We start from the raw sequence: 19132 nt of genomic DNA on the forward strand, positions 1-19132 counted from the left end.
CCATTTTTCTAATATCACTCTACAGTTTCAATGCAATTGCATCTAAATTCTACCTCAGCTCTTGATAGAGTTAGAAAGAGCAATTTGCAAATTTATTTGGAATAACAAAAACCCAGGATAGCAAAAACTATCCTCAACAATAAAAGAACTTCGGGGGGGAATCACCATCCCTGACCTTAACCTGTATTACACAGTAGTAGTGATAAAAACTATATGGTATTGGTACAGAGACAGTCAATGGAATTGAATTGAAGACCCAGAATTGAACCCACACACCTATAGTCACTTGATCTTTGACAAAGGAGCGAAACCAAACCAGTAGAAAAAATATTGCATTTTCAACAAATGGTGCTGATTCAACAGGAGGTCTGTATGTTGAAGAATGCAAATTGAACCCTTCTTATTACACTGTACAAATCTCAACTCCACAAGAATCAAGGACTTGCACATAAAACCGATACACTCAAACTAATAGAAGAATAAATAGGGAAGAGCCTCAAGCATATGGTCAAAGGGGGAAATTTCCTGAACAAGACACCAATGGCTTATGCTCTAAGATCAAGAATCGACAAATGGGACCTCATAAAACTGCAAAACTCCTGTAAGGCTAAGGACGGTGTAATTAGGACAAAATGGCAACCAACAAAGTGTGAAAAGATCTTAACCAATCCCACATAGGATAGAGAGCTAATATTCAAAATATACAGAGAACTCAAAATGGTAGAATCAAGAGTCAAATAACCCTTTTTAAAAATAGGTTACAAAGCTAAACAAAGAATTCTCAGCTGAGGAATATCAAATGGCTGAGAAATACCTAAAGGAATGCTCAATATCTTTAGTAATCTGGGAAATGCAAATCAAAACAACCATGGGATTCTACCTCACAACAACAAGAAGGTCAAAAACAAAACAAAACAAAACAAAACGAAACAAAAAACAACTCAGGTAACAGCAAATGCTGACAAAGATGTGGAGAAAGAACACTCCTCCATAGTTGGTTGTATTGCAAGCTGGTGCAACCACTCTAGAAATCAGTCTGTTGGATCCTCAGAAAATTGGACATAGTATTACTACCTGAGGAACCAGCTATTTCACTCCTGGGCATAAACCCAACTGATTCTCCATCATATAACAAGGACACATTCTCCACTATGTTCATAGCAGCCATACATTTAATAGCCAGAATCTGGAAAGAACTCAAATGCCCTTCAACAGAAGAATGGATACAGAAATGTGGTATATCTACACAAAGGAGTACTACTCTCCTATGAAAAAGAATGACTTCATGAGATTCATAGGGAAATGGATGGAATTAGAAAATATCAAGCTGAGTGAGGTTAAACACACACACACACACACACACACACACACACACACACACACACACACACACACACGCTTTACACTCACTGATAAGTGGATATTAGCCCCAAAGCTCAAATTACCCAAGATACCATCCACAGACCACCTGAAGCTAAAGAAGGGTGACCAAAGTGCACATGCTTCAGTCCTTAAAAGAAGAACAAAAGTTTTCTTAGGAGGGGATATGGACTCAAAGTTTGGAGCCGAGACTGAAGGAATGGCCATTCAGAGCCTGCCCCTTCTGCGGATACAGGCCCTTATATACACAGCCACCAAAACTAAACTATATTGAAGAAACCAAGAAGTGCATGCTATCAGAAGCCAAATATAGCTCTCTCCTGAGTGTCTCAGGCAGAGTATATCAAATACAATGGTGAATGCTAGGAGCAAACCTTTGAACTGAGAACATGGTCCCTGTTATAAGAATTAGAGAAAGGACTGATGGAACTGAAGGTGATTGCAACCCCCTAAGAACAACAATACCAACCAACCAGTGCTCTCAGGGACTAAGCACTACACATGGACAGATCCATGGCTCTAGCTGCATATGTAGCAGAGGATGGGCTTGTTGGGTACCAATGGTCCTACAAAGGCCAGAACTCCTAGTGTCAGGTAATGTCAGGGGGTGGGAGAGGGAAGGAGGTATTTGTTGAAGGTGAACACCCTTAAAGAAGAAGCTAGGAGAATGGGAAAAGGGGGTTATGATGGAGGGAAAAGGGAAGGTGAGTAACATTTGAAATGTAAATAAAAAAGTCCTGTAAAAAAGTATAAATCACTTGTATATAAACACTATCAGTAATATAGTAGTTCTAAATTTACTCACTTTTTAAATTGTGCATAATGTTAAGAAAATGAGAGCCTTATAAAGTCACATCCATTCTATCAATATTAAAGTAAAAGTTTGCAGTGATTGACAGGAGTTTATGTTAGAGTATGACGGCTTTAATGTCATACTTTGGTTTGTTTGTCTACTTATCACATTCAAATTTAACCTTCAAATTTAAGTTTTGGAAAAGGTTTTAATTTAGCAGATTGTTTACATATTACACTGCATAGAACAGGGTACAATTTTCAGTAAATTAGAAATAATTCTGTTCTAAGTAATGGAACACATTCAGAGTTTTCTTCTTTATTACTTATAATAGGAAAGCACATGATTAGTAATTCTTCAAGTCATCTCTCTGACATGAAAAGCATTCATGAAAATTAATATTCTTGTAAAAAAGTATAGTAAATAAGAGAAGAATAATAAAAAACTAAGATTTAGCAACATAATTGCCTATATTTCAAACTAATGCCAAATACACATTTAATCTAATTTCCAGCAATGAATCTATACATGTGAACAATAGACTGATGGTCTAGGCTTCCTATTATACCTGGATAAATTTGAGTAAGATCTAGGGAAAGTGTCTAAAGTTAGAATGTACTCAGTAAACAGCACTGATTGATTTAATCATGTCCTGTAACAATTTTTAAGGGGAGAGTGTATTATTACTGACTTAAGCACAGAGTTCCATTTTATTTTTTTCTTGTATTTGTTATTAATTGTAATGATAGATTTTCGAGAAAATATCCATGTTTGTCATCATTCTTTTCCATACAGAAAATAAACAATAATTAATTGGATAACCATTTTTGACAAAGATAATAGATTTTGTATAAAATCTCTTGTATCTAATATTCTATAGGCATTATGTAATAAACAGAATATGATATTTGCTCATAATTTGTTATTCTCATACATCACATAATCAAAGCATCTATTTACTATAACATATATAATATACTGTTTTGTTTATATTCAGCATAGTCTAGTTTCACATTAAAATTTTACTAATTGTTTAGTTATCATAGTCCATTCCAATATCCTAAAAATAATGGCACATGCTGTAGTATTATGCTGAGGTCCAACTGGAAGCAGGGATATCTTGAAGGCTCATAATAAATACACACATACTACTTTTTGGCTTAAAACTGATAGGCAAATTTTCAAGGCTTAAAGTCTCTCTCTCTCTCTCTCTCTCTCTCTCTCTCTCTCTCTCTCTCTCACACACACACACACACACACACACACACACAAAATCTTATGTACCCCTCACTCTCCACTCACTCTCCACTTGTTCTTTACATGTTCGCACATTCTCACACATGCTCTCTCACTTGCTAAGTGGATTAAAAAAAAAGACATTGTATAGTCATTGAAAAATCAATTTCAAAAGAATAATCACATCCCATAAAGAATTAAGAATTACAATTCTTCCGCAAAATTTCAAGCTTCCCCTATTCCCAGCCCTGTGGCCAAAGTAACAATAATTACAAACTTATGATTATTTAAACTTTAACTTGTGACTTATTCTACTTCAGAGCTTAGGGCTCCAAGGTCAGCTACTTGCATTTTCCTGTGAAGATCTATTGATAAATGACATGGGCAAAGCTGCCAGGCAGTGGCCAGTGAGGATCAAGTTAACCCTTAACTCAGTAGTTCTGCTAGTTTTCTGTTCCTTTACAACGCACACAATGATTCTTGTAAGAGTCCCAGTCTTAGTTTTACTAGCATATAATTTTATGCATTCTATACTTCCACATTCAGGAACCACTCTCAAATCTTATGCAAATATTATTTCAAAACATTTTCCTTTCCTGGATTCCCAATGTTGACTTTAATTCATTTTCTAATAATTTCTTCAAAGTTTCTTTGCAAGTCAAGCATTAATCCAGAACTACCATTATTGCACTTATTACGTTGTTTCCAAGATGAGAACACAAGACATGCACTTGGGCCATTAGGCCTCTGCTGTGTTGTACCTTTATGCCTCAATTTCCAATTGTTTAAGAATCATTACATCAAGGAACATCTACTTTCACAGATATTCATTGCTACCTATGTGGTCAGAGTCCAGGGTCAGTCCATGTATAGTCTTTAGGTAGTGGCTTAGTCCCTGGAAGCTCTGTTTGCTTGGCATTGTTGTACATATGGGGTCTCGAGCCCCTTCAAGCTCTTCCAGTTCTTTCTCTGATTCCTTCAACGGGGGTCCTATTCTCAGTTCAGGGGTTTGCTGCTGGCATTCGCCACTGTATTTGCTGTATTCTGGCTGTGTCTCTCAGGAGCGATCTACATCCAGCTCCTGTCGGTCTGCACTTCTTTGCTTCATCCATCTTGTCTAATTGGGTGGCTGTATATGTATGGGCCACATGTGGGGCAGGCTCTGAATTGGTGTTACTTCAGTCTCTGTTTTAATCTTTGCCTCTGTTTTCCCTGCCAAGGGTATTCTTGTTCCCCTTTTAAAGAAGGCGTGAAACATTCACATTTTGATCATCCGTCTTGAGTTTCATTTGTTCTAGGCATCTAGGGTAATTCAAGCATTTGGGGTAATAGCCACTTACCAATGAGTGCATACCATGTATGTCTTTCTGTGATTGGGTTAGCTCACTCAGAATGATATTTTCCAGTTCCAACCATTTGCCTACGAATTTCATAAAGCCGTTGTTTTTGATAGCTGAGTAATATTCCATTGTGTAGATGTACCACATTTTCTGTATCCATTCCTCTGTTGAAGGGCATCTGGGTTCTTTCCAGCTTCTGGCTATTATAAATAAGGCTGCAATGAACATAGTGGAGCACGTGTCTTTTTTATATGTTGGGGCATCTTTTAGGTATATGCCCAAGAGAGGTATAGCTGGATCCTCAGGCAGTTCAATGTCCAATTTTCTGAGGAACCTCCAGACTGATTTCCAGAATGGTTGTACCAGTCTGCAATCCCACCAACAATGGAGGAGTGTTCCTCTTTCTCCGCATCCTCGCCAGCATCTGCTGTCACCTGAGTTTTTGATCTTAGCCATTCTCACTGGTGTGAGGTGAAATCTCAGGGTTGTTTTGATTTGCATTTCCCTTATGACTAAAGATGTTGAACATTTCTTTAGGTGTTTCTCAGCCATTCAGTATTCCTCAGCTGTGAATTGTTTGTTTAGCTCTGAACCCCATTTTTTAATAGGGTTATTTGTCTCCCTGCGGTCTAACTTCTTGAGTTCTTTGTATATTTTGGATATAAGGCCTCTATCTGTTGTAGGATTGGTAAAGATCTTTTCCCAATCTGTTGGTTGCCGTTTTGTCCTAACCACAGTGTCCTTTGTCTTACAGAAGCTTTGCAATTTTATGAGATCCCATTTGTCAATTCTTGATCTTAGAGCATAAGCCATTGGTGTTTTGTTCAGGAAATTTTTTCCAGTGCCCATGTGTTCCAGATGCTTCCCTAGTTTTTCTTCTATTAGTTTGAGTGTGTCTGGTTTGATGTGGAGGTCCTTGATCCACTTGGACTTAAGCTTTGTACAGGGTGATAAGCATGGATCGATCTGCATTCTTCTACATATTGACCTCCAGTTGAACCAGCACCATTTGCTGAAAATGCTATCTTTTTTCCATTGGATGGTTTTGGCTCCTTTGTCAAAAATCAAGTGACCATAGGTGTGTGGGTTCATTTCTGGGTCTTCAATTCTATTCCATTGGTCTATCTGTCTGTCTCTGTACCAATACCATGCAGTTTTTATCACTATTGCTGTGTAATACTGCTTGAGTTCAGGGATAGTGATTCCCCCTGAAGTCCTTTTATTGTTGAGGATAGTTTTAGCTATCCTGGGTTTTTTGTTATTCCAGATGAATTTGCAAATTGTTCTGTCTAACTCTTTGAAGAATTGGATTGGTATTCTGATGGGGATTGCATTGAATCTGTATATCGCCCTTGGTAAAATGGCCATTCCCACTATATTAATCCTGCCAATCCATGAGCATGGGAGATCTCTCCACCTTCTGAGGCCTTCCTCAGTCTCTTTCTTCAGGGTCTTGAAGTTCTTATTGTACAGATCTTTTACTTGCTTGGTTAAAGTCACACCGAGGTACTCTATATTATTTGGGTCTATTATGAAGGGTGTCGTTTTCCTAATTTCTTTCTCGGATTGTTTCTCTTTTGTGTAGAGGAAGGCTACTGATTTATTTGAGTTAATTTTATACCCAGCCACTTTGCTGAAGTTTTTTATCAGCTTTAGTAGTTCTCTGGTGGAACTTTTGGGATCACTTAAATAAACTATCATATCATCTGCAAATAGTGATATTTTGACTTCTTCTTTTCCGATCTGTATCCCCTTGATCTCCTTTTGTTGTCTGATTGCTCTGGCTAGAACTTCAAGAACTATATTGAATAAGTAGGGAGAGAGTGGGCAGCCTTGTCTAGTCCCTGATTTTAGTGGTATTGCTTCAAGTTTCTCTCCATTTAGTTTAATGTTAGCAACTGGTTTACTGTATATGGCCCTTACTATGTTTAGGTATGGGCCTTGAATTCCTATTCTTTCCAGGACTTTTATCATGAAGGGGTGTTGAATTTTGTCAAATGCTTTCTCAGCATCTAATGAAATGATTATGTGGTTTTGTTCTTTCAGTTTGTTTATATAATGGATCACGTTGATGGTTTTCCGTATATTAAACCATCCCTGCATGCCTGGGATGAAGCCTACTTGATCATGGTGGATGATTGTTTTGATGTGCTCTTGGATTCGGTTTGCCATTTCTGCCTTTTCTTTTCTCCTTCCAAACCCTTTCATATACTCTTTCTTACTCTCAGTCAAATCCATGGCTTCTTTTTCTATTGTTATTTCATGCACACACACACACATACACACACACACACACACACACACACACACACACACACACACACACACAACCTGTTCAGTCTCTTTATTGTTACTCATATGTTTGATTTAAAGGCTTAAATGTTTTAATTGGACACTATTCTTTATAGAAACTTCTTCTCCCACTCTCTGCATTCATTAGTTCCTAGATTTCTATTTGTAGTGTGGAAGTCTAAAGGCTTACCCTTAGCCACCTTGCCATGCTTATTAGTGTTCTTGTTCAGCTCATGATTAGACAGTCAGAATTCATGTCTGTGAGGCTGAATGTTTAACTTCTAAATTTACTAGGATGATTATGAGCCAAAACAATGACCAGCATGCCTCAATAACCCAAACATGCCTACCTTGGCAGTACCTTATAATTCTCTAAATTGAACTTAGTGAACAAGAGAAATCTCATGTTTAAAACTGAAAAATCTGGGTGGCTTCTCAGTGCAAGCAAATGCATTTTTATTGGAGGAGAATCTACAAAACACCACTTTAGTAAACGAGCATAATTTTTAACAATAGCCTAACATTTGTCTGTATAAGCACAGATAAGTTTAACTCTCACCTCTCACCAGGGAAACTTATTTTTTCCAAGAAACTCTTTATTCTAAAAATCTGTTTGTTAGAGTTTGGTGTTTTGGATTTTGTTTTCATGTTTTACTTTTTGTTTTTCCATCTTGGGGTGGTTTTATTTTGTCTTATTAGGTTTGAGGAGATTTATTCTATTGGGTTACTTTTTTTTGAGAAAGAAATTAACTTTGTGTTTGTGGGGAAGCAGCAAGAATCTAGAAGGACTTTGGGAGGGTAAGAATAAATGAAAATATAGTTAAATGTAAAAATGTGTTCTAAATAATACAAATACAGTGAAAAACTCTAGTGTGACCTGTTGAAATATGATAATATTCTGGTAATTACAAAAGTAAACATAGATGAAGATGCCTTTGCATTTACTTTACACTAAGCAAAATGCTAGACTTTTAATCAATTTAAATTTTTTCTTTCACTTAAAAATATACTTTCACTTTTATTTCATTTATTTTGTAGTATGATATTTCATTTCACCTCTCTTTTACAACATTAAGCTTGTTAAGTAAATAAATAGCAACTTCAAATTGTAGAAAGTACTTTGCACTGTTATATGGACGTTTAAAAAATAAAACATAAGTGCTTTGAAGTTTATATGTTCTTTCTTTGTCATCTAGAAAATATCAACACCTCAGTCTATTTATGGAAAGTACAAACTGAACCTGTAATTTCTTATCACAGGAAAAAAAAAAGATGAGTTCCTGATGTGGAAAAACAACAATAACAGCAACAACAACAATTACAACAACAACAATACCTAAAAAATCCTGTAACCAAAACATTCTTCCAAGCAGTTTAAGAAACCATTTAATACTGATAAAGGACGTTTCTGTGTATTACTAAATAGCACAATGATGTAGAGTATTTGTGGCAAATTATGAAATAATGGCACATCTTAACTAATCTGTATCTGTGTTCCTGGGATCCAGATTCTTTTAAATGCGATCCAATTTCATTTCATAAAAATTGCTCTTAGGAATACTAGATAACAGATTTAATTATGTGTACAGCTGATTTTAATGAAACTCATTCTAAATCCAAGGGGTAAATTGCAAAAAGATGAATCATTTTAATAATCTTATTTTATTAAACCATTTACTAGAAAGGTCACATTAAATACTTATCTCTCCTCTTAGTTTTAGAAATTGGATTTAATAATTACTTGTGCAAAGGATTTTAAAATGTATATGTATAACTATCAATTTTTGTTATACATAATGAGATTCACAGAATTGTGATTGGCCATTAGTAAATATTTGATACCAACTGTTAAATTACATTTGAGAAATTCTACAATTTTCTGAAACTTCTTTTTCTTTTTTCCCTCTCTTTTGAGATTTTTGTTTATTCTTCTAAATTATCTGTTGGCTATTGAGACAAAGTTATATAATAATCTTTAATATGCTTTTTATGTGTTTCACTGTAATTCATGACAGAGTCTATAAACTCTTTAAATATTGTTTTATGTACTTACTCCTTTTTCTGTGTGGCTTGTTTTATATTGTATCATTCAACACATACCTTGGTATAGTTATTGACTTTTTTGGCTTTTGGCCATAACCTTTCTGAATAACTATATTTCATTCTTGTCTTAATTGAAGCCCATCTTATGATAGCAATTGCATTAAAACTGCTGTTTCTAGTCTACAGTACTGTACTGGCCCTTGAGAGAGAAAGGAAGCATTTGAGGATTGAGGAAGTGGTATTTGGAGAAATGATGAAGCGAAGGATAAAGGAAACTGAAAGAGGAGGATGAAACCATAAAGGACCATGAGCACATGGTTAAAAGAAATGAACCTTTAGGACAGGATGATGAACCAGAATGAACTTGAGCAAGGCTGAAACAGCAAGTAATAATAGACATATGACTGGGCTGTAAGTTAGAATAGTTCACAGCCTACCCAATCTACCTTTCAGCTTGTAAATAAAATAATAGAATTTTGTGTCTTTTAATGAGTTAGCTGGAATGAACAATTCATTTTCATATATGTAAAATATATAATTAGTTATCTTTATAATTTCAATTAATTAAACAATCTATCTAAATCTAACAGGTTGTTTTGTAAAATTGTGAGCAGTTTATTTTTGGTGTGTGTGTGTGTGTGTGTGTGTGTGTGTGTGTGTGTTTGTGAGTATCTTTTCTGTCTCATACTGAGCGGAAAATGAGTTAGTTTCATTCTTTTTACTCATTCATTTAATGAGCTTCGCTTCCTAGGTGTTGTCTTAACATTATAAAATTTATTTTCTTACTTGTATTTGTCATACTGCTCTTGTAATATGTTTGCTATTTTTACATTGTCCTACATAAAGCAAAAACTAAAAAAAAAGATTTTTCCAAACATCCTAAGAGATATATCTTGCAGCACTGAAAATTACTTTAATTTACATTCCTTATTTTCAATTATGATTCTCAAAATGGTTTCATGACTATCTCAAGTGTTGACGTATTACCATTCATTTCTTACATCTTGTGTTATTTAGGGTTTCTATTGCTGAAAATCATCACTGAAACCAAAGAAACTTAGGAGTTAAAGAACAACATTTAGTAAAAACTAGATTACAGGAAGAGGTTTAGTCTATTATCATTATGGCAGTAAGCATGGCAGTGTTCAGGCAGGCAAAGTTCTGGATAAGGAGATGGCAATTCTACATCTTGACCCAAAGACAGTCAGAAGAAGACTGTCTCCAAGGCCACTCCAAGGAGGGTCTCAAGGCCCACCCAAAAAGTGAAACACTTTCTCCAACAAGGCCACACCTACTAATAGTGCCAGGCCCTGTGCCTAATATATTAAAATATATGAGTCTATGAGGGCCAAAGGTACTCAAGCCATTACATTGCACTCACTTATACCCACAGGCTTGTTAAAAAACATGTCTATGAGAGACATAAATAGCCATGACATAATGAAAAATACATTTAGTGCAACATCAAAAGTCTTCCCACACTATAGCAGTCTCAGCAATGTTAAAAGTCAAAATTCAAAGTCTCTTCTGAGATCCATGCAATCATTTAAGTGTAATCACACATAAAATCAAAATAAAAAGTAGACACATGCCTCCAACTTTCCAAGCCACAGGATATACATTGCCATTAAAAAATGTTAACCCTGAGAAGCTCTGCCAGAGAATAACAAGTACAGAGGTGGATACTCACAGCCAACCATTGACTAAGAACAGAGTCCCCATTGGAGGAGTCAGAGAAAGGATTGGAGAAGCTGAAGGGGTTTATAACCCCATAAGACTAACAATAACAACCAACCAGAGCTTCCAGGGACTAAACCACCATCCAAAGAATATACATGGACAAACCCATGGTTCCAACTGCATATGTAGCAGAGGATGGCCTTGTTGAGCACTAATGGAAGGAGAAGCCCTTGGTCCTGCCAAGGCTTGACCCCCTCAGGGTAGGGGAATGCCAAGGCAGGGAGGCAGGAAAATGTGCATGGATGGGTAGGGGAACACCCTCATAGAGGAAGAGGGAGGGAGGATGGGTTAGGATATTTATAAATGGGAAACTTTGAAAGAGGATAACATTTGAAATGTAAATGAAAAATATGCAAAAAAAATGTTAGTGAGAAAATGCTGGACCAAAACCAAGACCAAAAACAAGCTGGGAAACTCCAATTCCTGTATTTTCACCTCTTTTCATTTTTGTTGATTACAACATAATTCTCTCTCTTGGCATGGTTCTACTCCTCATTGGCAACATTCCTTGGCAAGTATCCCATATCTCTGACATCTCTAACATCTTGGGAATCCAAGGTACCTTCAACCTTACAGCTTCTTGTTCCAATATCTGGGATTCACATACAATTTTCTGTAATCTTACAAAAGGCTTGGGTCATTTCTTCAGCTCTGCCTTCTGTAGCACCTTGGCTCCTGTTGACCCCACTTCTCTGTTGTTTTGGGAATCATTGTCGGGTACTGGTATCTCCAACATGTTGGGGTCCTCTGAAGCAACTAGACTTCAGCAAAAACCTCTCAAAGACGGCCTTCAAGGTGCCAAGCCTCAATTTGTTTGCATGACCCTTTTAGTCCTTGGCCATCAACTATAACTGAAGCTGTACATTTACCAGTGGCATTCCCTGTTTTTTCATAGTGCCAAGTCTCCTCTTCCCTCATGACTACATGCTTCATGACTTTAAAACCAGTAGCAGCTGAATGATTCTTACACACTACCAAGTCTAGCTGCAGCATGAGTCACAACCTTTGTTTGCTCTGGAGCACAGATTCTTTGTGATCACAGGAAACACTTCACAGATGATTTCACTGGCACAGTGCTGTTCTCTCTCTCTCTCTTTCTTCCTTTCTCTCTCTCTCTCTCTCTCTAATGTTGCATAAATAAACCTACATTGTATTTGTAATTAAAAACATGTTACATAGTTACATAATCACATAATGGAATTATATTACATACATAGATAAATGATACATAGATAAATGTTATACACAATTACAAAATTACATAATTGAAAATACATTTTATTTGTAAAAGTGTATTTCCATTTCAAAAGAATGTTGGTTTTTAAGTATATCAAATATTATTTTTTAATTGGATATTTTATTTATTTATATTTCAAATGTTATCCCCTTTCCTGGTTTCCCCCCTGGAAACCCCTTATCCCATCCTCTTCCTGCTTCTATGAGGGTACTCCCCCCCCAATCCCACCTTCCCTTACTGGCATTGCCCTACAATGGAGCACTGAGCCTCCCCAGGACCAAAGACCTCTCTTCCAATTGATGTCCCACAAGACCATCCACTGCAATATATGAGTCTGGAGCCATGGGTTGCCCCATGTGTACTCTTTGGTTGGAGGTTTAGACCCTGGGATCTATGAGGGGGTCTGGTTGGTTGATATTATTGTTCTTCCTATGGGGTTGCAAACCCGTTCAACTCCTTCAGTCCTTTCTCTACCAGTTGTACTGGGTTCCCTGTGCTTACTCCAATAGTTGGCTGTGAGCATCCACCTCTATGTTTGTCAAGCTCTGGCAGAGCCCCTCTTAATCACAGCTAGTTGCTTAGTTCCATCTAACCAGCATCAATTATCTCAGTAGTCCCTTCTATTCTTAATTGTCTTAACTCCAGAGCCACTTGGCCAAACCTGCTGAGTTCTGCTGCTTCTTGGAGCTGGAACATGCCCCCTTGTTCTATTACATTATCTCCAGCTTTCTGTTTTTCGATTCCTTCACTGCCTAAATTTGGCTGTTTTGCAAATTGCTCTGTGGATTTTCCTTAAATTCAGAGAGCTGCATGGCTCTGTCTCATAAGGCCATAGATTAAAGGTGTCAATGACTATGTCTGGACATCAGCTTTTCTTTATCTAGAATGTGCTCTGCCCCAGGATGGCCTTGAAATCAGATAACATGCTTGCCTCTGTCTTCTGGAATTAATGATTAATGGAATGGACCAAATTGTCTATTACTACAATTTACATAGCAAGGGGTTTAAGGAGAAAAAAGGGATGTCTAAATGATGTGATTTTATTGTCATCTTAATTTTTTAAATTAAAAACAATTTCTATGTAAAATTAGAATAATTAAAAGTGCTGTTTATTTATTTTATTTTATGTGTAGGAATGTTTTGCCTCCGTCTTTTTGTATGTGCATTGCCTGTGTGTTTATGGATGAAATCAGGTGTGTCTGAAGTCTTGAAACTGAAGTTACAGATGGGTTTGATCTACCACATATGTGTTGTGGATGGAATCTCAATCCTCTGAAAGACCAATAATACTCAAAAGCACTGGAAAATTACTCCAGCTCACAAAAATAAATTTTAAAAATGTGATTACAATGCCAACCAGAGGAAAACCAGTATCGTTGCAACTTATCATAATAGAATATAGTTGTTCAAAACAAAGATTAAGTTTATTAAAATAGTAAACAACTAAAACTTGATAAATGCTAAAAAAAGGTAAAAGACTACTATAAAAGGTAAATTTCCAATTTAAATATTTATGCTGTTAAACATGAGTTCATCAAATAAAATAAAACACATGTACTGACAAATAAAAAGGAAATATATATATACATATATATATATATGTATGTATGTATTAGTGATTCAGTTTTCTCATTATATTGACAAAATACCTAACAGAATAATTTATTAGAATAGGGTCTCAGGTGACCAAGTCAAGAAAACTAAGGCAGGTATTTGTGTCAGTTAAGTAGGAAGTACTAACACGTTCATTTGCATGGCAACCAGGAAGTAGAAAGAAATGGACCATAAGAAATTGTTAGCATAATTCTTAAGGTCTTTACCTATTTTTCTTTTCGTTTTTTCTAAACCATATATTTATTTATTTCATTTTTTGCTCTCCTGAATTGTACATTTTAGTTCATTATTTAACATAAACTAAAATGGGATGAATCTCTATGATAATTACATTATCATTAAATTAGATTGTTTTCTTCCTTAACAGTATAAGAACTTATTATGGGTGTTAAAAATCTATGATATTTTGGTTTCAAGATACGATAGTTTAAAGTCATTTATTTTCTCCAGCAATTTGTCACATCTCCTGATCATGAACTATAATACACATTTTTTTTGCATTCTTATCCCATTTTCTTTAAATTGGATATTTTTATTTGCATTCAAATGTTATTCTCTTTCACAGTTGCCTGGATATAAGCCCCCTATCCCATCCCCCCTCCTTCTTTAAGGGTGTTTCCCTCCCCTTTCCTTCCCCTTCCCAACTCCTTCCCCCCATTCCCCTACACTGGGGGTCCAATTTCTTTTCTTATATTTTATTTTATTTTTACTTCTTGTAGAATTTCCCTAGAAACTAAGTCAACCAGGGTCCTTAAATTCATGTTAATTGGTGAGGAATGAATGTTATATACATGATCTTTAGAGGAACACTTCATGCCAAAGCATAACAGATTCTCACTAATAGTTTTCTCCATTAAAAACAAACAAACAAAAAAAACCAAATAAATAAAGGTATAAAAACAAAGGTAAAAAAAAAAAACATTTAAGCAGAGAGCTCGTAGGCAGCACCCCATGAGCAAACTTGAACCTCGGGACCACAGGTAAGACAAACCTTCCTGCTCCAGGCGACCTGCCTGGTGAACTCAGGACACACAGAGGCAAAATTCCTCTAGGACTGGACACTTCCGGGTTTTAGCGGGATTCCCAAAACCACGAATCCCTGCCCTCAGCAGCTCGCTGCTCCCAAACCTCACCGCCTGGACAGGTGGGCAACCCTGAGACTGCAGAACGGAAGAGATCACCAACACTAGCCACCCCGGCGCACATCCATGGCCCAAGAGGAAACTGTATATGGCCTATGGGTTCCCTTGGATAAGGGCACAGCAGCAGCAGGTCCGCTGCGTCTGAGACACTGCCAGAACCTGAAGGGACCTGATAAACAGTTCTCTGGACCCAAATCCCACGGGAGGGAGAGCTAAACCTTCAGAGAGGCAGACACGCCTGGGAAACCAGAAGAGACTACACTCTGCCCACATTACTGATTCCAGAGGAAAACACCAAACGCCATCTGGAACCCTGGTGCACGGAAACTCCCAGAAAGAGCGCCGCAGATCTTCCTGGTTGCTGCCCCCACAGAGACCTCATAAGCAACACCCCACGAGCAAACTTGAGCCTCAGGACCACAGGTAAGACAAACCTTCCTACTCCAAGCAGCCTGCCTAGTGAACTCAGGACACAGGCCCACAGAAACAGCTGAAGACTTGTAGATAGGAAAAACTACACGCCCGAAAACAGAACACTCTGTTCCCATAGCTGGCTGAAAGAAAACAGGAATACAGGTCTACAGCACTCCTGACACACAGGCTTATAGGACAGTCTAGCCACTGTCAGAAATAGAAGAACAAAGTAACACTAGATATAATCTGATGGCAAGAGGCAAACGCAGGAATCCAAGCAACAGAAACCAAGACTACATGGTATCATCGGAGCCCAATTCTACCACCAAAGCAAAAATGAAATATCCAAACACACCAGAAAAGCAAGATCTAGTTTCAAAATCATATTTGATCATGATGCTGGAGGACTTCAAGAAAGACGTGAAGAATGCCTTTAGAGAAACACAGGAAAACATGAATAAACAAGTAGAAGCATACAGACAGGAATCACAAAAATCCCTGAAAGAATTCCAGGAAAACACAATAAAACAGTTGAAGGAATTAAAAATGGAAATAGAAGCAATCAAAAAAGAACACATGGAAACAACCCTCGATATAGAAAACCAAAAGAGGAGACAAAGAGCCATAGATACAAGCTTAACCAACAGAATACAAAAGATATAAGAGAGAATCTCAGGAGAAGAAGATTCCATAGAAATCATCGACTCAACTGTCAAAGAAAATGTAAAGCAGAAAAGCTACTGGTAGAAAACATACAGGAAATCCAGAACTCAATGAGAAGATCAAAACTAAGGATAATAGGAATAGAAGAGAGTGAAGACTCCCAGTTCAAAGGACCAGTAAATATCGTCAACAAAATCATAGACGAAAACTTCCCTAACCTAAAGAAAGAGATACCCATAAGCATACAAGAAGCCTACAGAACTCCAAATAGATGGGACCAGAAAAGAAACTCCTCCCATCACACAATAGTTAAAACACAAAATGCACAAAATAAAGAGAGAATATTAAAAGCAGTAAGGGAAAAAGGTCAAGTAACATATAAAGGCAGACCTATCAGAATCACACCAGACTTCTCGCCAGAAACTATGAAGGCCAGAAGATCCTGGACTGATGTCACACAGACCCTAAGAGAACACAAATGCCAGCCCAGGTTACTGTATCCTGCAAAACTCTCAATTAACATAGATGGAGAAACCAAGATATTCCATGACAAAACCAAATTTACCCAATATCTTTCTACAAAACCAGCACTACAAAGGATAATAAATGGTAAAGCCCAACATAAGGAGGCAAGCTATACCCTAGAAGAAGCAAGAAACTAATCGTCTTGGCAACAAAACAAAGAAAAGAAAAGCACACAAACATAACGTCATATCCAAATACGAATATAACAGGAAGCAATAATCACTATTCCTTAATATCTCTCAACATCAATGGCCTCAACTCACCAATAAAAAGACATAGAATAACAAACTGGATACACAACGAGGACCCTGCATTCTGTTCCCCACAGGAAACACACCTCAGGGACAAAGACAGACACTACCTCAGAGTGAAAGGTTGGAAAACAACTTTCCAAGCAAATGGTCGGAAGAAGGAAGATGGAGTAGCCATTCTAATATCAAATAAAACCAATTTCAACTAAACATCATCAAAAAAGAAAAGGAAGGACACTTCATATTCATCAAAGGAAAAATCCACCAAGATGAACTCTCAATCCTAAATATCTATGCCCCAAATACAAGGGCACCTACATATGTAAAAGAAACCTTACTAAAGCTCTAAACACACACTGTACCTCACACAATAATAGTAGGAGATTTCAGCACCCTAGTCTCATCAATGGACAGATCATGGAAACAGAAATTAAACAGTGATGTCGACAGACTAAGAGAAGTCATGAGCCAAGTGGACTTAATGGATATTTATAGATTTCTATCCTAAAGCAAAAGGATATACCTTCTTCTCAGCTCCTCATGGTACTTTCTCCAAAACTGACCATATAATTGGTCAAAAAACGGGCCTCAACAGGTACAGAAAGATAGAAATAATCCCATTCGTGCTATCAGACCACCACGGGCTATAGCTCGTCTTCAATAACAATAAGGGAAGAATGCCCACATATACGTGGAAGTTGAACAATGCTCTACCCAACGACAATCTGGTAAAGGAAGAAATAAAGAAAGAAATTAAAAACTTTTTAGAATTTAATGAAAATGAAGTTACAACATACCCAAACCTTTGGGACACAATGAAAGCTGTGCTAAGAGGAAAACTCATAGCTCTGAGTGCCTGCAGAAAGAAAGAGAAAAGAGCATATGTCACCAGCTTGACAGCACACCTAAACGCTCTAGAACAAAAAGAAGCAAATACAACCAGGAAAAGTAGAAGGCAGGGAATAATCAAACTCAGAGCTGAAATCAACCAAGCAGAAACAAAAAGGACCATAGAAAGAATCAACAGAACCAAAAGTTGGTTCTTTGAGAAAATCACCATGATAGATAAACCCTTAGCCAGAATAATGAGAGTACAGAGAGAGTGTGTACAAATTAACAAAATCAGAAATATGAGAAGGGAAACATAACTACAGATTCAGAGGAAATTCAAAAAATCATCAGATTTTACTATAAAAGCCTATATTCAACAAAACTTGAAAATCTGCAGGAAATGGACAATTTCCTAGACAGATACCAGGTACCAAAGTTTAATCAGGAACAGATAAACCAGTTAAACAGCCCCATAACTCCTAAGAAAAGAGAAGCAGTCATTAAAGGTCTCCCAACCAAAAAGAGCCCAGGTCCAGATGGGTTTAGTGCACAATTTTATCAGACCTTCAGAAGACCTCATACCAATACTATCCAAACTATTCCACAAAATTGAAACAGATGGAGCACTACCGAATTCCTTCAATGAAGCCACAATTACTCTTATACCTAAAGCACACAAAGTCCCAACAAAGAAAGAGAACTTCAGACAAATTTCCCTTATGAATATCGACACAAAAATACTCAATAAAATTCTGGCAAACCGAATTGAAGAGCACATCAAAACAATTATCTACCATGATCAAGTAGGCTTCATCCCAGGCATGCAGTGATGGTTTAATGTATGGAAAACCATCAACATGATCCTTTACATACACAAACTGAAAGAACAAATCCACATGGTCATTTCATTAGATGCTGAGAAAGCATTTGACAAAATTCAACACCCCTTCATGATAAAAGTCCTGGAAAGAATAGGAATTCAAGGCCCATACCTAAACATAGTAAAAGCCATATACAGCAAACCAGTTGCTGATATTAAACTAAATGGAGAGAAACTTGAAGCAATCCCACTAAAATCAGGGACTGGACAAGGCTGCCCACTCTCTCCCTACTTGTTCAATATAGTTCTTGAAGTTCTAGCCAGAGGAATCAGATAAGAAAAGGAGGTCAAGTGGATATAGATCGGAAAGGAAGAAGTCAAAATATCACTATTTGAAGATGATATGATAGTATATTAAAGTGATCCCAAAAGTTCCACCAGAGAACTACTAAAGCTGATAAACAACTTCAGCAAAGTGGCTGTGTATAAAATTAACTAAAATAAATCAGTAGCCTTCCTCTACACAAAAGAGAAACAAGCCGAGAAAGAAATTAGGGAAATGACACCCTTCATAATAGACCCAAATAATATAAAGTACCTCAGTGTGACTTTAACCAAGCAAGTAAAGATCTGTACAATAAGAACTTCAAGACTCTGAAGAAAGTAATTGAAGAAGACCTCAGAAGACGGAAAGGTCTCCCATGATCATGGACTGGCAGGAATAATATAGTAGAAATGGCCATTTTATCAAAACTGATCTACAGATTCAATGCAATCCCCAACAAAATACCAATCCAATTCTTAAGAGTTA

This window comes from Rattus norvegicus, chromosome 6, assembly GCF_036323735.1.
Source record: "Rattus norvegicus strain BN/NHsdMcwi chromosome 6, GRCr8, whole genome shotgun sequence".
NCBI lineage: Eukaryota > Metazoa > Chordata > Mammalia > Rodentia > Muridae > Rattus > Rattus norvegicus.